This window comes from Heterodontus francisci, chromosome 27 (genome assembly GCF_036365525.1).
Source record: "Heterodontus francisci isolate sHetFra1 chromosome 27, sHetFra1.hap1, whole genome shotgun sequence".
In the NCBI taxonomy this organism is placed as follows: domain Eukaryota; kingdom Metazoa; phylum Chordata; class Chondrichthyes; order Heterodontiformes; family Heterodontidae; genus Heterodontus; species Heterodontus francisci.
Window position 1 is genome coordinate 42,801,823 of NC_090397.1, and position 23,603 is coordinate 42,825,425.

The window sequence follows — 23,603 nt, forward strand, 5'->3', positions numbered from 1 at the left end:
TGTAATCCAAAAACACTTTGCCAGACACTTTACAAAATCTGGATGATTTTTTTCAGTGTCAGAGCTTGGCATTCTAATAAAAGCAGAAGGCCAAAATTGTATAGAAACACCAGAGCAAAGAACACAAGAAATAGGAGCAGGAATAGACCATATGACCCATCGAGCTTGCTCCGCCATTCAATACGATCATGGCTGATCTTAGGCTTCAACAGTTTCCTGCCTGTTCGCCATATCCCTTGATTCTCTGAGAGACTAAAAATCTGTTGATCCCAGTCTTAAATGTATTCAACGATGGAGCATTCACAACCCTTTGGGGTAGAGAATTCCAAAGATTTACAACCCTTTGAGAGAAGTAATTTCTCCTCATCCCAGTCCTGAATGATCGGTCCAGAATAAATATTGCTCATGCATTGGTGACGTCTTGGGAGAAAGTGTCCCAGAGTGTCTCGTGATGTGTTTCCAAGGCCCTCTTCACAGCCCCTCATCCTGAGACTGCCCCCGTGCTTTAGAGTCCTTGACCAGCAGAAACAATCTCTCAGTGTCTACCCTATCCAGCCCCTTCAGAATCTTGTATGTTTCAATGAGGTCACCGCTCATTTTTCTAAACTCGAGAATATAGGCCCAGTTTACTCAGCCACTCATCATAGGACAACCCCCTCATCTCAGGAACCAAGTTAGTGAACCTTCAGTGTACTGCCTCCAATGCAAATATATACTTTCTTAAATGTGGAGGCCAAAACTGCACACAGTACTCCAGATGTGGTCTCATTAAAACCCTGAAGAATGTTAAAAGTGGCAGTGAGAACATTCGGAATACAGGGCCTTCATAGAAATGGAAGACTTGCTTTAATAATAAAAATAAGAAATGCTGGAAATACTCAGCAGGTCTGGCAGCATCTGTGGAGAGAGAGTCAGAGTTAACGTTTCAGGTCAGTGACCCTTCATCAGAACCTGATGAAGGGTCACTGACCTGAAACGTTAACTCTGTTTCTCTCTCCACAGATGCATCCAGACCTGCTGCGTATTTCCAGCATTTCTTGTTTTTATTTCAGCTTTCCAGCATCTGCAGTATTTTATTTTTATTATTATGGAAGACTTGCTTGCTGGTTGGGAACAAGACAGACCACCAGATCTACATTGATGACATCATTGCTGAAGTGATGAAAATGTCACATACCATTTTTACATTCATTCCCAAGCAACACCGAAATGGTTCAATTAGAATTAGAATTAGAACATTACAGCGCAGTACAGGCCCTTCGGCCCTCGATGTTGCGCCGACCTGTGAAACCATCTGACCTACACTATTCCATTTTCATCCATATGTCTATCCAATGACCATTTAAATGCCCTTAAAGTTGGCGAGTCTACTACTGTTGCAGGCAGGGCGTTCCACGCCCCTACTACTCTCTGAGTAAAGAAACTACCTCTGACATCTGTCCTATATCTATCACCCCTCAACTTAAAGCTATGTCCCCTCGTGTTTGCCATCACCATCCGAGGAAAAAGACTCTCACTATCCACCCTATCCAACCCTCTGTTGTCTCCTTACAGGAAACAATGATTGGCCTGGTGTGCAGGCCATCTAAATTTTCACATTGGGGGCAGGAACAGAAGTCGGGACTGTTTCCGGGTCCCGAACCCACCCTGGGGGGAAACAGATTAGCTTCACGATTTTCATGGAGGTGACCCCTTAATTGATATGGAGATGGGTTTGCTGTCCAATTAGAATTCGCGGGGGCAGGGGAACAGAGGCAGATCAGATGAAGAACAGGCTCGATTTAAATTCACCACAGCAGCCATTACTGAGGCTGCTGTTTGACAGAAGGAAGAAAGCTACAGAGTTTCTCAAAAACTTGGACAGCATTGGAGTCGAACCAGATGTCACAGCAAAGCCGGAGGCCTGGCACCCAGGGTAGGGCTGCCCCTCAGTTCTTGGATACGGACCTGGATGTCATGCTCAAGGCCGTGAAGGAGAGGAGGGAGATCCTCTTCCCGAAGGGTAGCCAGAGGATACCACCCACCCAAACCAAGGAGGTGTGGGTGGAGGCAGCAGCCTCAGTGAGCGGCCGGAACATAGGAAATAGCAGAAGTAGGCCATTCGGCCCATTCAACTGTATCATGGCTGATCTTCTACTTCAACACAATTTTCCCGCACTATCCCCATATCCCTTGATATTTTTAATGCCTAGAAATTTAACGATCTCTGCCTTGAACATACTCAATGACTGAGCCTCCACAGCCCGCTGGGGTAGAGAAGTCCACAGATTCAGCACCGTCCGAGTGAAGAAATTTCTCATCATCTCAGTCCTAAATGGTCTACCTTTATTCTGAGCATGGTGAAAAAGACCTAGATCCAGTGTCGGAAGAGGTTCAATGACCTCATACACTTTGGCAAAGTGAGTGCAAACCTCAACCCTCAAGGCACATCTCTAAATATTCACCCTTCAGCAGACATACTGTCTGAGGAGCCTCAGCCTGCATGCAATTCGTGAACATGGGAGGGGTGTGTGCCCAGGGCACTTACTCCCCCTCAGAATGGCTCAAAGCCAAAGTACTTCTGAGGATCTGTCACCACTAAGACTTGCAACTTCTAGTGAGTAGGGCAGGTGATATAAGCCACAGAGGACATCAATGCCTCCCTCGCTCTCTTTTATCCTTACAGGAGAAATGGGCTCCCGATGTCCAAGAAAGGGCCCAGATGGGAGGAGGGGTGCCATTTTCCCACCACAGTGAGGCAGTGCTGGAACAGGCAGGATTGCGGATGAGGAGGAAGTCAGCCCTGGTGAGATGGAAGCTTATCATCAGCCTGGTGATTACAGAGGGCAATGTGGTCATTACGGGGGTGCACTGCACTCCACCCTGTCCAATAGTGTGTCATGCACTGAGTAACATTGGGTAGCCTTAGCACTGCAGCAGTTTCAATTCTCCTAGGCTGATTCCCCCACTATCAACATCCTAGGAGCTACCATTGACCAGAAACTGAACTGGAGTAGCCATATAAATACCGTGGCTACAAGAGCAGGTCAGAGGCTAGGAATCCTGCGGCGAGTAACTCACCTCCTGACTCCCCAAAGCCTGTTCACCATCTACAAGGCACAAGTCAGGAGTGCAATAGAATACTCTCCACTTGCCTGGATGGGTGCAGCTCCAACAACTCAAGAAGCCTGACACCATCCAGGACAAAGTAGACCGCTTGATTGGCACCCCATTCACAAACATTCACTCCCTCCACCACCGACGCACAGTGGCAGCAGTGTGTACCATCTACAAGATGCACTGCAGCAATGCACCAATGCTCCTTCGATAGCACCTTCCAAACCCGCGACCTCTACCAACTAGAAGGACAAGGGCAGCAAATGCATGGGAACACCACCACCTCCAAGTTCCCCTCCAAGTCACACACCACCCTGACTTGGAACTATATCGTTGTTCCTTCACTGTCGCTGGGTCAAAATCCTGGAACTCCCTTGCTAACAGCACTGTGGGTGTACCTACCCCACATGGACTGCAGCGGTTCAAGAAGGCAGCACACCACCACCTTTTCAAGGGCAATGAGGGATGGGCAATAAATGCTGGCCTGGCCAGTGACGCCCACATCCCATGAATGAATGAAAAAAAAAGGCTGACTCTCATCGTCTATTCTTGTGTCTCCCACAGGTGCATGTGCTCAGGGCACCCTTATATCCTCCCTCCAATGATGCAGGCGCAGCAGTCTCTATAGATGCCCCCACGGGCACAATGAGGATGATCACCACATGCAACACAGTCACATGACAAGACAAATGAGCAAAGATGTAAGTATGCTGACATTTATTTGCTCCAAGACTAGAGCCCAGAAATGGAGGAATATTTGGGGGAGATATTTTCCTGCTATCTTGTAATTCTGCACAGTGTTATAAAAGTGCTTCTATTTTTTTTTTTGAGGATTCGTATTTTAGAATCATGGACATTGGTTTATTTGGGAAAACTGAAAAGACTCCATGGATGTTTTTTTACAAGGGTGACTGAGAGGTCTTGTGGGAAAACAAACCTTTACTAGACGTCACATGCCTTAAGATCAATAAATAACAGAAACATTGATGACTTGGGGAAGATGCTTACAAGAGACTTGACATGTCAAGATATATGATGGTCAGGAGGTGGCTTTTGGGATATTGTTTTGACTTTCTGGTTGGGTTGTGGACTGTTTTGAGTTGGAGATCAACCTGCCAAAAGAGAAGCACCCAGATTGCCTCCTTCTTCTTGTCTCTGTGAAATGCTGTACATTGAATGTGTGTGAGAGCGACAATCCCTGATGCCACATTTCTCCTGAGGAGCTCCTGGAAAGCCTGCCAGATTAACTCTTGACACCACCTCAAAAGAACTGCTCCAGAAAAGATCTCGGTGATCCATCTACGTGCTCCTGGATGTCAGATTGTATGCCATTTCGGGACAACAAATCTCATCCATTTTCTTCAAGAATTAACAAGTATTTGGCCAAAGTTTCTTTTTTTGTCTGTTTTTTTGGAAAAGAGCTCTGCAGAGAAAATTGCTTTATTTTTTTTTTCTCTTTAACCAGTGTGTGTGTTAGTGTGTGTGTGTGTATGGGGGTATCTGAAAAGGGAACTTTCATATTTCAATCTGTGTGTTAATGCTGTGCTTCTTTAATGGATAGGTCTTGTTTTATAATAAACTGATAATTTTGTTGTTTATTTGAGAAACCTGGTTGGTGTATTTTATTCCAGAATAAAAAGCAGAGTATATGATTGATCGCATTGGTAACTGGGTAAACATTTAAATATATGTTGTGACCTTTGGAGAAGTGGAACTGGGAAAGACAGTGCACTCCTCCTGCCTCGGTCATAACAACAGTACTATGAAATTTTTATGACAATTTAAAATTTGAAAACTGCTCTGTCCCATCAGTAGGGTTAAATAGTGGATAGCTTTAGATACCTCAGGTAAGCTATTAAACCCAGCGAAACTATAAAGATGTAAGCTAGTATATTTCTTAATTCGTAGCTTTGTTATTTGTGAATTTTATTTTATCTGTGGAAAATGAAGGTGGTTTTTGTGTATTTGCATGTTGTCTACAGCAATTGTAAAGATAAATACTAAGTCAATTAAATCTGTAAAATGTTATTTTACATACAAGTGATGTCTGACTAGGATATCACTGCTTCCCTCCATGCACACAACACAAACTTGCAATCAGACAATATCACCAGATGAAAATATTCCCCGATTGAAGCCTTCGGTCGGTTGTTAAATGATTCCAGGAGTTTTACCTCCATTATGCTATCTGGGAATCTATTCCAAGTGATTACTCTTTGGGGGGAAATTTTCAGTTACCTGACCCATGTGGAGTGGATCTGTCAGAAAGTCATGGGAACCCATAAATTTGGTATTCTGGCACACGCTCTGAGGTATCAATGATGTCACTGATCCGTTCCCTGCCCAGAAGGCAGCCTGATTGATAGGCTGGGCCTCCAGTCAGGTGGAGAGCCAGTCGGCGAAGGTCACAGCAGCAGGTAAGTCCATGTTGGGGTAGGGGGGGATGGAAGAGATGGAAGGGGAGGTTGGGAGAGATGGAAGGGGAGGTTGGGAGAGATGGGAGCAGAGAGGGGGAAATGGGAGGGGAGAATGGAGGGAGGGGAAGGGAGGGGGGAATGGGAGGGGAAAGGAGGGGGTAATGAGAGGGGAGGAGGGGAATGGGAGGGAAGGGGAGGGGGAGTTAATCGTGTGGGAAGGATGGGGGCCGATTGGGTAGGCTCCTGATCCCGGGGAGAAAGTTGGAAACCTGAGGGGAGGTGGGGAAGTCAGAGACCTTGTGGCGGGGGGAATTGCAGGCCTGATGGAGTGGTACTTGGAGGCCTCCAGGGGAATGGCATGATCAGAGGCCTGGAGAGAGGATCGAAGGCTTGGGGGAGAATCAGACACTTTGGGAAGGGTGGGGAATTGGATTTCAGAGGCTTTGGGGGGCGGGGTGCATCAGAGGCCTCATGATGGAGAGAGGGAAATCAGGGATCTGGTGGTGGTGTGAGGACTTTGGAGTCCTCATGGTGGGATCAGGGACCTCAAGTTGGGATAGGAGGCCCCGGGAGGTCATGGGGGGTGCCCAATCGTGGAGGCTTCTCAGGCAAGCACCCGGATCCAGGAGATAGGTGCGAAGGCACTTACCTCCTGAATCCACCATGTCCTCATCTCCAAAGTGCTGCCAGGTTTGCCGACACTTGGGAAACTCAGCCAACCAGAGTTAAAGTTGAAAACTTAAATGAGAATGTGGCTCACAGCCAGATTATCAAATTTAAAGCTCCAATTTGCCTTCTTGGAGCTGATTGGCTGCTCACCCACTTTCTGGCCTCAGTTAAAGCTGGAAATGGGTGTGTTGGAGATGGGTTTGTGTCGCGAACCCCACCTGACCCACACCCGTCCTTTTTTAGGTTAAAATTCAGACCTTTGTCTGAAGAGGCATTTCTCAATATTAGTCCTAAATTTACCTTTTATTAGATTGAACCTGAGCTCTGCTTAGCCTACTCACAAAATTTCATTTAATGTAATATTCTAGATTTACCTTTTACATTTCCCTAACTCTCTTGTATACTTCCATTACATAACATTGTGTTTGTAGTGCAAAAGCATTCCACGCAGCCCAAAAGGGCTATATCAGTGTTTATGCTCCTCACAAGTCTCCTCCCACCCTACTTCATCTAGCCCTAACAACATATCATTCTATTCATTTCTCCCTCATGCACTTATCTAGCTTCCATTAAATGCATCACTACTCTTTGCCTCAACTATTCCAAGTAGCAGGTTTCATGTTCTAACTCCTATATGATTGCCACTCAGACACCTTCTTTCTAGGAAGAAGGTTTCTTCATTCTTTCATCATACCGCATCCCTTGACACTAGGAATCAAACTCATGTCTGTATGCTGCAGTGATTATGGGCTGAATTTTACGCCACCCAGCGGGTCGGATGGTGACATGGGGGCGGCATAAAATTCAGTGGGAGGCTCCGGGAGGCCTACCCACCCCGCTTCCCCCTCCGGCCAAGTTTACGGCACCGGGTGGGTGGTGGGAAATGGCCCGCCCGCCCATAGCCAATCAAGGCCCTTAAGTGGCCACTTAACAGCCACTTAAGGGTCCTCGGCTGCCTCCACGGGTATTTTGCCCGTGGCAAGTGGGCATGCTGGGGACATGAAAGGCCGCCCAGCGATAGCTGCCGGACCCAAGGCGCACCCCCCCCACCAACCTCCACTCAAACGACCACTCCAGCCTCACCATGGAAGGACTGATCCCCCTGGTGAGGCATGCCCCTACTTACCTTCCCTCCTGGATCCATGGCTTCGGCTGGGCTGCAGTCCCAGAAGTGGCCACCGTTCCCAGTGGCGCTGCTGGGACTAAGAGCTGCCGGCCCGCTAATTGGCCAGCAGCTCACTGAGGCGGGACCTCTTCCCTCAAGTGGGTGGAAGTCGCCTCGGGACAATTAAAGCCTGGGGACCCGTAAAATGCGGGACGGATCCCCGGGCTAGGCGGAAGCGGGATCGCCACCAACTTTCACATCAGTGGCAAATTCCCGTCCGCCTAAGGTAAGATCCTGACTTCTGTCTCCCTTGTTTATTGGTGACCAGAACTGTAAACAGTATTCAAGATGCAGCCTGACCAGGTCACTGTGCTGCTTGAATGACAACCTCATCTTACTTAAATTCTATTGTTTAGGCTATATAGTTCAATGTTCTATTGGCTTTGCATTGGTTGAACATGTTGAGCATCAAATCTATTGAGACTTCTAGGTCTCTTTCAACTTCATTCTTAGCTATTTCATTACCATTCATGAAATATGTGCGTCATGCAATTTTCCTTTCAATGCACAGCACTTTATATGTACCTGTATAGAATTTCATCCATTATTTTTCTGTCTACATGAATATTTCATCAGCTCATTCTTTGATTTCTGAGGTGTCTCCTTCAATTTCACTGCCACATTGAGTATGTATCAACTGCAAATTTGATTAATTCGCATTGAGTTTCTGAATTGAAGTCATCAATGTAAATTTGAAACAATAGATGGTCCCAACACAGAACCTGGGGAGCCGTGCGCAATACTTATCCCCCCCAACCCCCACACACCCTGACATAACTCCTTTAACAAGAACCCGCTGTTTTCTAATCTTAATTTCTTATCCATTACCAGATTTAATCCTGAATCACCACAGATTTAAATATAAATAATAGTTTGTCCTGTAGAACTTTGTGAAAGACATGTTGGAAGTGTAGTGACGTCACAATGGAGGATTGTCCACTTGCGTTATCTGTTTCTCGAAGGACTCAAAATAATTAGGCAGGATCCTTGCCCACTGAATCCCTATTGACTGCTGTTTACCAGGTTGTTACTTAACATATTACTCCTGGCAATCAATTCAATTACTTACATGGTAATGGAGTAAGATTAATGGGTCTGTTGTTACCTGCGTCTGTGTTTCATTTGGGACTTTTTAAATCATTTGCCCATAGAAAAGATTTGGAAAAGAGTTGTGTTTAACTATTGGGTTTTAAAGAAAAGTGAAAGTGCACAAGTTTAAAAAGGACATGGGCTCACATAGTTCAAAATGCTAGATGTTAGAAGACTTCTGTGTCTGGGCATTTATTTACTTGAAGCCCTTTTGGACAAACTTATTTTGTATTGAAGTCATTGATTTTACTTAGGCTATCTCTGTTTAGGGAGGGTACTTTGCTCATGTCTTCCCATACACACGTACATACTTAAATAAATTCTATTCCAGTGAAGAATTTGTTTTATACAGTGTCTGTCACTGCTGTTAACAGTTTGTAGTTTGTTGAAATAATATGATTGTAATTTGGGTTGTAAACATGGCGAGATGTATAATCTGGGCAAAAGTATTCATGTAAAAGTAATTGTTAAATTTGTTTGATTCCAATTGATGAGATAAAAATGTTTACATTTTTGTTTATTAATATTGAATGTTTCACTAAGGGAAGTTCACTACATTAAATATTTTTCACATAACTGTGACTCCATTATTTTTACATTCAACTTTAAATCAGAATTTTAGTTCTGATATCACATGATGCATTTCAGACTTCATTAAATACATTGCTTTCAGCTGCAGTGGAATAGATGAAGCCAGAGAAGCATTTGTAAACTGTTCTTTAGTTGCATGATTCAAGCCAGAATTCTGGAAGGACAATAAGAATGAATGAATGACTAATCATAAACAGATTCGTTTTAGAGATACAGCACTGAAACAGGCCCTTCGGCCCACCGAGTCTGTGCCGACCATCAACCACCCATTTATACTAATCCTACACTAATCCCATATTCCTACCACATCCCCACCTGTCCCTATATTTCCCTACCACCTACCTATACTAGGGGCAATTTATAATGGCCAATTTACCTATCAACCTGCAAGTCTTTGGCATGTGGGAGGAAACCGGAGCACCCGGAGGAAACCCACGCAGACACAGGGAGAACTTGCAAACTCCACACAGGCAGTACCCAGAATTGAACCCGGGTCGCTGGAGCTGTGAGGCTGTGGTGCTAACCACTGTGCCACTGTGCCTCTGGAACATTCGGCCAGTTTCAAAGAACAGTCCCCTTTCTGAGCTCTGCATTTTACAAATGTTTCAGTCACATCACCCATTTACCAGGCCTGTAACACTGCAAATTTTTGTTCAATAAGTTAAGAACACAGGAACAGGAGTAATCCACTCAGCCACTCGGGACATTCAATCAGATCATGACTCATCTATATCTTAACTCCATTTATGCACCTCAGTTCCATATCCTTCAATACCCTTACCCAACAAAAATCCACCGATCTCAGTTTTGAAATTTTCAATTGATCTAGCCTCAACAGCTTTTCCAAAGACAGAGTTCCAGATTTCCACTGCCATTTGTGTGAATAAGTGCGTCCTGACATCACTCCAGAATGCCCTAGCTCTAATTTTAAGATTTTGCCAACTTGTTTTGGACTCCCCCACCAGAAGAAATAGTTTCTTTCCATCTACCCTAACAAATCCTTGAATCATTTTCAATATCCCTTAGTTTTCTATTCTAATGAATACAACCCTGGTCTATGCAACATAATTGTCAAAGGAAGATTTAGTTTTATGCTATATGGCTTAAACTGAATGATTTTAATGATAAATTATCAGCCACAGTTCAAGTTACTTTGGAGGCCAAATCATTTTGTTTTATTTGGGAGGGCCTTCTGCATTATAGAAGTAATTTTCAAGCTGCAAGTTAATGTTGATGAAACTAATGATGACCATCTAACAGTCCCCAATGTCATTTCTATATCCGCTATTTTAAAAGAGTCATTAACCCAGTAATGTAAATAAGTTACTGGCTCGACTAAAATAACAGACAGAGCAACATCTTAAAGAAAGATTTGCATATATATTGCAAAGTTCATGACCTCAGTACACCCAAAAGTGCTAAACAGCCAATAAAGTATTTTTGAAATGTAGTCACTTCTGATGTACGAAATGCAGCAGCCAATTAGTGCACAGCAAGGTCCCACAAACAGCATTGTGATAATAACTAGAAAATCTGTTTTTGTGAGGTTGATTGAGGGATAAATATTGGCCGGGACACCAAGGATAACTCCCCTGTTCTTCCTCAAAATAGTGTCAAGGGATCTTTTACATCCACCTGAGGGAGCAGATACAGTTATGGTTTAATGCCTCACACGAAAGATAGAGGCCGGAATTTTGCTGCTCTCGGCAGCTCCGGGGCTTTTAAGGCAGAAGCGGATGAGGACTCCGATCCCGCTCCACGCCTCCCAGCCAATGGCATCATGCACGGGGCAGCCAATTAGCAGTCCCTCGTCGTATTTGTGACTTGAAAGGGCGCGCGTGGGTGGGATGCTGAGCAGCATTGAAGGTGGGGCCACATCTGGAAAAGGCTGCTGTAAGCCCTTTAAAAAGACTTACAGCAATGAAATGGACCAGTTGATTTTTACCTGGCATCAGAGGAAGACAGTTGGTGCTTACTGTGGAAAGTTTAGAGGAGGATACAAGGCTCTGCGCCTGCAAGGATTGAAGGAGGACTGGCAGTGGCCAGGAGCAGGAAAGAAAGAGAGAAAACATTCAAGCTGCAGAGCCAATCACCAGTAATGGAAGGGATAAGTCTCCACACGGCCCCTAGATTTTCTGAGGAATCACTGCAGGTCCTCCTCCAGGCGTTAGAAGCGAGGCGGGAGGTCCTCTTCAATGCAGACGGCAGATTGCGGCTCTCCCAAGTGACCAAGAGGGCCTGGCTGGAGGTCGCAGAGGAGGTCAGCAGCAGCGGCGTTGTAAGGAGGACATGGCTCCAGTGCCGCAAGCGGGTCAATGACCTGCTTCGCTCTGCCCGGGGAAGGGGCATTCCTCATTCATCTCATCGTTAATGTGTCAAGGGAGGGTCTATGTGTCCTCATGCTGCAAGGTGGAAGCCCTCTATGATCATTGCTTGGCTGCTGCCTTGCATTGGGACACAAGATGGGCAAGTCTGAGATGCACGGTGATATAGAAGTGTTCAAGTTGGGCACTGCACTAGCATAGTAGTGAAATGCAACAACAAACCCTATGGGTGAGTGGGTGAGATATCAACCAATATGTTTAAACTAAGTATTTTTGTTTAAATAGGAAAAGAGGGCACATAATGCCCAAGAGAGGTCCGGGGACTGGTGGTGGTGTTGCCAATCAGGCATACCTTACCAGAATGGAGGAGGATGCCTTGGTGCTAGCAGGGGAGGATGCGCCGTAGCAGATGGCAAGGCTAGTGGACCTGGCCAAGAGAGTGAGTGACCCAGTATGTGGTGTAAGAGTGTATGGGGGGGGGAGGGGGAGGGTGTGGGCACTGAAGCGTGCTCTCAAAAGTTGAACACACAGATGTGACCAAAATGCAGTCAATAACATGTGCTTATGTCTGGAGTGCTGATCATTCTGATTTTCCCTGCAGGTGAAACACAGCAGCGGCCAGGAAGCGTCTCAGTGGCTCACCAGTCCACCTCTGAGGATGAGGAGGGCGCCTCAGAAGGTGCCAGCACAGAAACTTCGACCACAGTTAGGATTAGTGTGTCCGGGGAGACTGTTCACATACAGGTGTAAGCAGAACACAGTTGCCAGGCCAGCCAACAGAGGCAGTACCGGCCAATGCCTCACACACTTGGAGGAGTGTGGGAGACAAGGCCAGTGCAGAGCCACAAGCTGATGACGAGCCTCTGGTAGCAGCCATTCGGCAGGAGATGTTGCAGGTGCAACATGCGGTGCATGGGGATCTGGCGGAGTCGCCAGAGATGCTGTGAACTATGATTCATACTCTGGAAATGTCCATCCAGGGCGTACGTGCTGCAAATTCTCAGGCATTTGTACGTCTGGCATCCTCCATTGAAAGATTGGCGGCTGCAGTAGAGGGGCCAGCAGTGAATGCTATTCGTGACCTCAGAGTGAGTGTGCTCCCTGGACCAGAGCATCAGACAGCAGACTCAGATGTGTAGGTGACAGGTCGAGGCTGCTCATCCCTCTGGGGTCACCATTGAGGACCAGCCAAGCCTCACGAAGGCACAGGGGCAGCAGCTGATCACATATGGGAGCTCCTCTCAGGGCGCCCCGATGCATCCTTGCAAGGCTGCGTGCAGGCAGAGGATGTCCGCCAAAGTCATTGTGAGCAGGGCGGCAGCCCGATCAGCCACCTGCCTCTGGTGAGTCCACACACATGAGCACTCGCAAACGTATAAAGAAATCACAGTAACATCACTTCTGGTTCACTGGGTTACTTTCCAATTATTTATTTGATTTGTCAAGGAAAAAAATGTAATAAAATTTGTGAAATGAAAATTTAACTTGTCATTCCTGAAGTTGCATCCAACATCGTAGCTCAACACGAGAAGTTTTATATGCGAGGTCACACACTTGGGTTGGGTTCATCATGATATGAAGGTGTGCATCGCCAGATCATCTCCCCCCCTGAAGGTGAGTGTATTTGCCCTCTCAGAACCTCACCATGACTCCTCTCATACCGCAATATCAATTATTTGTATATTAAGATCCTGTCAAGAGAAACGCTTGCCTATTAGAGCCTCCTGGGTCTCTCTCGCACTTAACTCCAAATGACATTTGGCTTCCTCTCCCTGATCATCATGTGACTGCTGCCCATCTTCCTCATCCGACACTCCATCCTTGTCTGATGATGCCTCCTGATGACCTTGATCATCCTCCAGGGCCTCTCCCTTCTCCATTGCCAGGTTATGCAAGGCACAGCAGACGACAATAATTCTGGAAACCCTTGATGGCGCGTACTGCAGGGTAAAGGCCTGCTAACTGACCTGAACCTGACAGGACCCGACGACATGTGTCGAATTCGGCTCGGGTCACACTTCTGGGTTAGGCATTCGGGCTGGATTGGACACACTCTATCACCACCTCAGGTAAGTGACTCTAATGTTAATTTACTTTTTGGACTTTAAAGGTGGTTTTGTTACAGTTATTTTAAGCTTGTGCAGGTAAGGAACAAAGTGAAAAATGGAAGGTAGGTTAACTGATGGTCGGGTCAGGTCTGGCACGGGAAAAAATGGAAGGACTCAGGCCAGGTTGGGCTTGGGGTCGGATGGAGTTCTGTCGGGCTCGGGTTGGGTCTCATTTGCAGACCCAAGCAGGCCTTTACTGCAGGGCTCCACCTGAGCGGTCGAGACACCGAAATCACATCTTTAGTAGGCCAATAGTTTGTTCGATTGCCACTCTGGTGGCCGCATGGCTCTCATTGTATCGTTCCTCAGCATGATCCCTTGGAATCCTCACGGGTGTCATTAGCCATGTCTTCAGACTCTGCACATGTTTGCTGTTGAAGCCCGGAATGAGCCATACACATACAAGTTAAGAGTTATTGTAACCTTCAGAACGACCAACATTGGATGGCCACTGAGGCATCTCACAAACAGATGTCACAGTCTCCCGTGACAGCCGCAGTCTTCTTCTGCTCTGGCGTTCCAACAGCTGCAGGTAGCTCAGACGCGGGTGGTATACCCTGCCTGCTGGGTAGGCACATGTCCTGACATGTGTTCGCACCCAGCCCTCTCTGCCACCTGCTCTCCCTCCCACATAAGGAGGATGCACTGAGCCAGCTGTTTGCGCATTCCCCTGCCCAGTTGTCCTCCTCTCCAGGCATAGTCCTCCTCATCTGATGATCTGCCTCCAGAGTGCACAATTCCCATTGTTGTATTGATGACCAGATGCAATGACCACAGGTATTAGCTTCCAGCTGTTAGAACAGGCACACACAACCCCCTTCCTTTCACCCAATTACTCAGAGCAGCTGGGGTCTGAGCAGTAGTGAATAACACTCAGGTGAACCATTCTGCACAAGCTGCAAATAACACCAATTGTTTGGACACACAAATACCATCAGACAAAAACAGTACCTCCAACTCCCTCACCGATTCACTGCCTGCCGCCCTTTTAAACTTGCCAGGTTCCCGAGATGCCCCACCGCCCGATTTACAGCCGTAAAATCAGACGGCCCACATAAAATTGCTGGCAATTGCTTTCTCAATGACACTAATGAGCTCTCAATTGCTTTTAGTTGGGCGGCGAGCGGAGACTCGAATTCGCCTGACTTCCCAGGTTCGTGAAATGGCGTCTGTGCGTCATGATGCCGGGGTTCCGATCCGACATCGTCACATGCCATTTTACCTCCCGGACGCCTCCAACGGGACCCGATTCCTGAAGATAAAATTCCAGAAGGTAAAATTCCAGCCAGAATCTCCAATAATGCAGCATTCCCTAAGTAAATGCACTGGAGCGTCATCTTAGATTTCTGTGCTCAAGTCCCTGGAGTGGGATTTGAACTCACAACCTTCCAATTCAGAAGTGAGAATGCTGCCCACTGAGCCACTAAAGCCTGAATTTTGCCAGGCTCTTGATGGTGGCCTTGAACGTGGAGGGAGGGGAGAAGCAAATAGAAGGGAGCCACATCGGGACAGCCAATTTGCATAATGAAGGCCTCAATTAAGGGAAAATTTGCAGCCTCTCCACCATTTTGCCAGTGGCAGAGCAGCTCACTGCCATGTGCAGAGGCCACCAGCTAAATGGAGGCAGCCTCCCTGCAGCAGATCTGGGGCCATCGGAGACAGAGACTCCATGACGTAAAGAGGGGTCTGAAGTAAAGAAAGGCCACAATCGCGGCCCAGACCCATCCAACAGAGCAGTTTCCCTTCCAAATATATGTGCTTACTGGCCTGGATCCTTCTTACTTGATAACTTCTGTGCATGCTGCGAGGATGCCTCCACGTTGCAGTCCCCTAACAGTCCCCGACATGCTTCAGCAGCACTCACCTCTCCCAGTGGGCTGCCGAGGTGCCAGAGCTGACGGCCTGATCAACAGCCTGCCCGCATTCCTTAATTGGATGGCAAATGCAGGCTCGGAACCACCATTTGGTCACAACATCGAGGCCCTGAAGCCAGTGACAAAATCCAGCCCTAGGATACTGCCAACAGTAATCTCTAAGCTAATATCCCTCTAAGTCTGTCTTTCTTCTGTGTGTCATTGATCATGTGTGTATTGAAGTGTGATGCAGCAAAGAACTGTCTGTTTGTAAATGTATTGAAGATGCTCTTGTGCAATTCTACTGTTTCATCAACTTTTACCCTTACATGGTCACATCAGCACTAGGAACAAACTGAATGATAGCCGTTTTCACTAATGCTATTTGTCCCCACTCAAGAACCTGGGGTGTGGGGGGCAAAGTTTTCTTCAGGTCACTATGTAACATTGTAAACATAGCGAGAAGAATTCTGATGTGCACCAAAATTGTAAAGGTGTTCTCTTGCATTTATCATTTTGTTATTGGTCACCAACTCAAGACATTTGCCCTGCTTGGTTTCCTACATTGTCAGCATACAGCAAGCTTCCCCTTGTTCAAAATGTAATCGTGAGGCAGTGGGAAATCTGCCAAAAATTAAAATGTTTCAAGGATGCGCTGCTGGTAAACAGGCATTTGAAAACTCATTACGAGAGATGAGGAAATTGTGCCAACCTTTTGTATTTGTTATAGAATACTGAATTATATTTAGTTAAAATGAAAGGAATAGCTTCATTCAGCAGTGACAGACTGCTTGAACACAGCACCTCAGAAAAATCTATTACTCAGCTCTATACAATTGTGAAATAATTCTTGTTGTTAAGCGGACTGTCATATTTGGGAGAGGGTGGTCATAGTTGCCACATGTTCCACTGCTTTATGTCATGTAGGTCTCATCTGTGAGGAATGTTGTGACGTTGGCTGTGATTTATTAAATTCAGTGAACTTTGCAGAGTTCAAATCCCATCATGTTTATCTTTAATCTCCATCTCACAATCCTGGAGGGGTTATATTGCCTTGTGTACATCTCTTGACATACTTACTTTATTAAAATAGCTTCACAGTTTTTAAATGAAAGGTTAACAAACTACTCAGAAACAAAACTGTCAGCATCTTTCCTGAAATTCAAATAAACTTGGTTAGTGGGGGGTGTGAGATTGTAGAAGTGTTTATTTGATGGCAATTAATGTATGGTTGAATGGAATGTAATTCCTCAGTAGTTGGATAGTAATTGTTAAGCTGTCAACAAAATAAGACGAAAGCAATGTTCTAAAGATAGTTTCAAAATTCTTAAATGCTAACATAAAAAAGAAAAATTTAAAAAAATATTAAAATACCTCATTTTAAAATTAGGTATTCATTACCAAGGTGCATAATTCAGCAGGATTATGCTAAAATGGAGGCTTTCAAGCTAATCAAAGTACTTTGCTTTCAACTCATGCTTTAATTAGCTCTGTATCCTAATCTACCATAAGACCCACTGAATCATTTACAGTGGCCTTATTAGTCTCAGAAATATAATGCCCATGAGCAATATCCTGTCAAATGCATTACATGGCACAAACATGGGTTTCAAGATTGTTAGTTATTTGGCTGCAAATATGGTACAAAGCTCTTGCAGTGTGCAGTTAACATTTTGAATAAACAACATAAGGCTGAATATCACTTAGAGGAATACTTTATACTGGCACAAACAGTACTGTAGGTTGGAGACTGCAATTCATAGAGCTATGACTCTTAGGCACTTCCCACCTGCTAGTCTCAGAATAACTGCAAGACATTTCAATGGACAATAGCTTTTTCACCCAGACTATACAGTAGTGGCATTGGTAATGGAAATCTGCTCATTATTGGCACTTGAGGAGGGAGCATGCTAAATTATTGTTGAACATTTTACTCCTCAATGCACTAATCTCACCATACAAAATAGTCATTAGAGGTCATCCAGGTTCACGTGTTAAAAAAAAAATCAAAAGAACTGCTGATTTTTGAGGCTTTGGATATAATCAAATATTGGATTCTTGGTTCAGATAAAGAGAGGAATAAGAATATTTACTGATTGTGAAGGTGCAATTGAGACATTTTTGGAGATGACATTGCTGCCTGCAACGCAATCAACTAATTGCACCATTGAAAATAAGGACTGAGGCAGTTACAGAGATTAATGGTTACTTATGATCACAGATCCTGTTATCTGTAACATCTTAAAATGTACTTTGTAGTCTGCATTTAATAACATTTCATTTGTTGTTTCATGAATTGTAGATGTGATTTGTAATGTGCTATGCTATATTAGGAATGGTTTATTTTTAAAGCCACTGGTATCCAATCACACCTCATCGAAATCCAGAAATTCCTTTTGGTTTACAGACCCCAGACACAACTATCTTGCAATGACAGAATAGTACTGACGTTGGTGGGAATTGTATGATAAGGACAAGCAGAGAAGAGCTAATTGAAATATCAGACAGTACCAAAGAAAACTGTCACCCAGAAGGCCAAGCACTGGTGCGAAAATCATTTGACCTACGCTGTTCATTTTTGAAATACCATCCAGAGTCATTTCATGTTGGGTTCCTCCTATATTCCAAGTAATGAAAATAAATATTCAGCAAGCTTCAGGCATCCCAATGTGGCACACTGCTCAGGACCTGAGATAAGCCTGCCCACAAGTAAGCCCTGGAGTGGGGAGTAGGGGTAAGAGAGGAGGATGGGGACATGCTGGGTCAATAGCATCCTGCAGTATTGTACTAGAGACAGGAGGAGCGTGGTGCTCTCCCTAGCTGCAGAACACTACTTTAGGGTCCACTGGTTAGGCTATTGTAGAAAAACTGAGCAGAATATACACGGCATGTGCTGTGCCCAATTAATGTCCAATTTCCTCAAGCATTAGGACCCAGATTAATGCATTCGAAGTGCTTGCGAACTGGTTCAGACAGGAACCCTGGACACTTGGAGGTCGCTGGCTTCCAGTTTGGCAGTCAGTGCACATGCAGGCGAGACTGAAAATTGGTCCCCGAGCTAATTTTTCACCCCAAAACATGGCATGATGGGGATTAACTTCCCTCCCATTCAATCCTAGCCCTAAATTTTAAATTACTTTCCTCTAGGTAAAAGTGTGAATTAGATACAGTTGCCACAGATTGTGAGCCAGTGCAGGAGCCATGATCTTGGGTCTATGCATGCACAAAAGATATTGATGGAGTTTCCTGGGGCAACCGTAAGGTGGTGGCAATGAATTCCCATTCTGATTTTTGTCAGCATAAGTTGGCAAATGGACACAGTCCACAAAACAATAGTAGAATTATGTCATTTGATCTACTCTCCATTTCTACTTAGCAGACATTGTATTAATATTTTGGGGGGATTATGACTCAAGGTCCCTATTCTGGCCCAACTGCGTTAGTGTTTTCCCATTAATCCTGTAATCTCAGTGTCTATTACTTATTCCTGAGTGTCTACTTTACATTCATCCATATTAAGCTTATTCTTGGAGTTATCTGTCCATTTACACAAACAGATTAGACCTTCTTGTAGTTTTTCCCTATACTGTATTAATTGTACCTGCTATTTTGGTCATTCATATGTTTTGAGATGTAGCTTCTGGCACACTATTGAAGATCATTTATGAAAATGTTGACACGTACTTGCCCCAGCACTGCATCCTTTGGGCTTCATTCATCACATTTCTCCTGCCACTTGCACAGACCCTCCGTCTCCTGTTTGCTAGTTAATTTTGATTTCATCTTAGCACACTCTCACCAATATTATATCTGATGATCAAAAACCTAAAATCCAAGGACATTGCATCTATATTCTCACCTTTCTTCACATCAACAACCTGCATTTGTATAGCACCTTTAACACAACAATTGTCCCAAGACAGACACCAAACCACATAAACAGGTACTAGGACAGATGACCAATAGCTTGATCAAAGAGTTAGATTTGAAGAAGCATCTTAAAAGGAGGAAATAGTGATAGAGAGACAGAAAGGTTTGGGGAACAATTCCAGGCTTAGGGCAGCTACAAGAAGAGTGATGGGTGAACATCTTTTGTTATATTATCAATAATTCTACTAAATTGCTTTTCCATAACTTCTCTTTTGTAAATTCAATTGATTTATGTCTCCACTACCTTGTCTTGCTAATGGATTGTGGAATTTTACCTTTATTGATATCAAACTAACCAGATCTGCTCTAATTCCCTTTTAAATAAGGGAACAAATAATATTTTCCATTTTCCAGTCCATCATCTTCCTTTCCTGAAAATCACCACCAGAGTGTGTGGTGTTAGTATGAATGCACGTCACTTGCACCCATACCTTGGGCGCCCACTCACCGCTACTGCCTACAACTCCAGTCCCATTCCCAGCACCCTGTGACAGGTGGAATGCAGCAATGTTTTTCTGGGGAAAGAAAATCACTTAGCTTCAGAGGTCCTGGCTGCTTCCTTGGCCTGAACCCCCTTATTCCATTCTGGAGCTGGAACACCATATTGCTTATTGGATAGGAAAGCAGGCACTCTTAGCATAAGGAATCCAAGGCCCCATCCCCACTAACATGGCCGGTCTTGTAAAGGGCAGGCAAAGACTCAGTCCGTGAAAAGGCTGACTGGCATTTCCCAACTAAATTAGTTCAGCATTCCAGATTTTTCCAAGCCAATCTGTTGGACTCCAGCAGAATTACAATAGGGAATTACAAAGGAATTCAGCTCCACTGTTTATTTTTCACTTGTAAAGACATTGTTAAACTTTTCAGCTATATTCTCACTTCCAGTAACCTTCAATCCCAATTCTATAACCAGTGGCACTTATGCACTTGTCTTTATTCTCTTTTCAATTGTTGTGTTTAGCTTTTAGTAATGTCTTTTAATTCTCTTTTCATTTGTTCTTTTAAACACTCCTTTTACACTCACTGGGGATAATTTTCAACCTCTCCAGCTGGTGGTTATGTGGTGGAACAGCATCTCCTGCCCGTTGTATAACTCGACTGATTTTCATCAAATTAATCTCAGATTAGATGAGATCCATAACAGGCAGGAGATCCACTCCATTATATCACAGCCCAGGGTGGCGAAGTTAAAAATTAATTTTTCCTAATGCTGATCCTTGCCATCCCAACATATATCATCGGAAGCTTTTCCTTTATCTCTATGAGCTTTTTCAAAACAACTGACCTTGTCACTCAAGCTGGCCCTTCAATATTAATATCCTTTCTACCCTTCTAGTTAATAGAATGGAGATATATAGCTAGAACATAGGAGCTATGCTAAGACTTTACAGTGTTCCAGTCAGACCCCACTTGCAGTATTGTATTCAGTTGTGAAACAGTGCCATGAAAAGTGCCATATAGAACTGAGAAATAAGAAAGGGGTGATCACTTTGATGGGATTATACTATAGGCCCCCCAATAGTCAGAGGGAAGTGGAGGAGCAAATATGTAGGGAAATCACAGATAGGTGTAGGAATTATAGGGTTGTAATAGTAGGTGATTTTAACATCCCTAACATTGACTGAGACTGCCTTAGTGCTAAGGGATCAGACGGGGTAGAATTTGTTAAGTGTGTCCAAGATAGTTTTCTGAAGCCCCATGTGGATAGCCCTACTAGAGAAGGAGCTACACTCGACCTCCTCTTAGGAAATGAGGATGGGTAGGTGGTTGATGTGTCAGTGGGGCAGCCCTTTGGGACCAGTGACAATAACTCTATTGGCTTCAAGATAGTTATGGAAAAGGATAGGACTGGTCCTCAGGTTGAAGTCCTAAATTGGGGGAAGGCTAATTTCGATGCAATCAGACAGGAACTCTCTAAAGTTGAATGGGAGAGGCTGTTTACAGGTAAAGGGACGTCTGGCAGGTGGGAGGCTTTTAAAAGTGAGATAGGAAGAGTTCAGGGCCGGAATGTTCCTGTTAGATGGAAGGGCAAGGCTGGCAAGTTTAGGAAACTTTGGCTGACAAGGGATATTGAGGGTCTGGTCAGGTCAAAGAAGGAGGCATATGTCAGGTATAGGCAGCTGGGATCAAGCAAAGAGGGGATATGAGAAAGCTCTGGCTGGTAAAAGTAGGGAAAATCCCAAGATATTCTACAAGTATGTCAATGGGAAGAGGATAACCAGGGAAAGAGTAGGACCCATTAGGGACCAAGGGGGAAATTTGTGGGTGGAGCCAGAGGACATTGGTAGGGTGTTGAATGAATACTTCACATCTGTCTTCACCCAAGAGAATGAGGATGTAGATATGGAAATTAGAGAGAGAGACTGTGAGGTTCTTGAGCAAGTTGTTAAAGGGAGTAACAAGTTATTGGAGGTTTTGGAAGGCTTAAAAGTGGACAAATCTCCAGGTCCGGACGATTTGTGTCCCAGGATGCTGTGGGAGGCGAGGGTGGAGATTGCAGGGGCTCTGACCCTAATTTTTAATTCCTCTCTGGCCACGGGGGAGGTGCCAGAAGACTGGAGAACAGCTAATGTGGTCCCACTATTTAAGAAAGGTTGTAGAGATAAGCCAGGGAACTACAGACCAGTGAGTCTCACGTCAGTGGTAGGGAAACTATCGGAGAAAATTCTGAAGGAGAGAATCTATCACCACTTGGAGAGGCAAAATTTGATTAGGAATAATCAGCATGGCTTTGTCAGAGGGAGGTCACGCCAAACAAATTTGATTGAATTTTTTGAGCATGTGACCAGGTGTGTAGATGGGGGTAGTGCAGTTGATGTAGTTTACATGGATTTCAGCAAAGCCTTTGACAAGGTCTCACATGGGAGACTTATCAAGAAAGCAAATGCACATGGGATACAAGGTAACTTGATAAGATGGATTCAAAATTGACTTAGCTGTAGGAGACAGGGAGTGATGACAGACGGCTGTTTTAGTGACTGGAAGCCAGTGTCCAGTGGCGTACCACAGGGATCTGTGCTGGGTCCCCTATTGTCTGTCATTTATATAAACGACATAGATGATTATGTGGGGGGTAGGATCAGTAAGTTCGCGGATGACACAAAGATTGGCCGAGTGGTTAACAGTCAGGTTGAGTGTCTTGGGTTACAGGAAGATATAGACGGGATGGTCAAATGGGCAGTAAAGTGGCACATGGAATTTAACGCTGAAAAGTGTGAGGTGATACACTTTGGAAGGAGTAATGTGACACGGAGGTATTCAATGAATGGCCTGACACTGGGAGGTTCTGAGGAACAAAGGGATCTTGGCGTGTTTGTCCATAGATCTCTGAAGGCAGAAGGGCAGGTTAATAGGGTGGTGAAAAGGGCATATGAGACACTTGCCTTTATCAATCGAGGCACAGATACAAAAGCAGGGAGGTCATGTTGGAGTTCTACAGAACTTTGGTAAGCCCACAGCTGGAGTACTGTGTGCAATTCTGGTTGCCACATTATAGGAAGGATGTGATTGCACTGGAGGGGGTGCAGAGGCGATTCACCAGGATGTTGCCTGGGATGGAACATTTAAGCTATGAAGAGAGGTTGGATAGGCTTGGGTTGTTTTCACTGGAGCAGAGAAGACTGAGGGGTGACCTGATGAAGGTGTACAAGATTATGAGGGGCATGGACAGGGTGGATAGGGAGCAGCTGTTCCCCTTAGTTGAAGGGTCAGTTACGAGGGGTCACAAGTTTAAGGTGAGGGGCGGGAGGTTTAAGGGGGACTTGAGGAAGAACGTTTTTACCCAGAGGGTGGTGACGGTCTGGAATGCCCTGCCTGGGAGGGTGGTAGATGCAAGTTGCCTCACATCCTTTAAAAAGTACCTGGATGAGCGCTTGGCACATCATGACATTCAAGGCTACGGGCCAAGTGCTGGAAAATGGGATTAGGTAGACAGGTCAGGTGTTCTAATGCATCGGTGCAGACTCGATGGGCCAAAGGGCCTCTTCTGCACTGTATTATTCTGTGATTCTGTGAGTCCTTCAAGGAATATAGGGGATGTAGGAGTACACTTAAGAAGGAAATTAGGAGGGCAAAAAGGGCCCATGAGATTTCCCTGGCAGATAAGATAAAGGAGAATCCTAAAAGATTCTATAAGTATATTAAGAGTAAAAGGGGAGCTAGGGAGAGAGTAGGTCCCCTTCAGGATCAGTGTGGAGCCACGGGAAATGGGTGAGGTCTTAAATGAATATTTCTTGTACATATTTACCGTAGAGAAGGTCATGGAAGCTAGTGAGTTCAAGGGAGGGAACACCGATATCCTGGAGCAAATCAACATTACAAAGGAGGAGGTGTTGGAGGTTTTGAAACGCATTAAGGTGGAT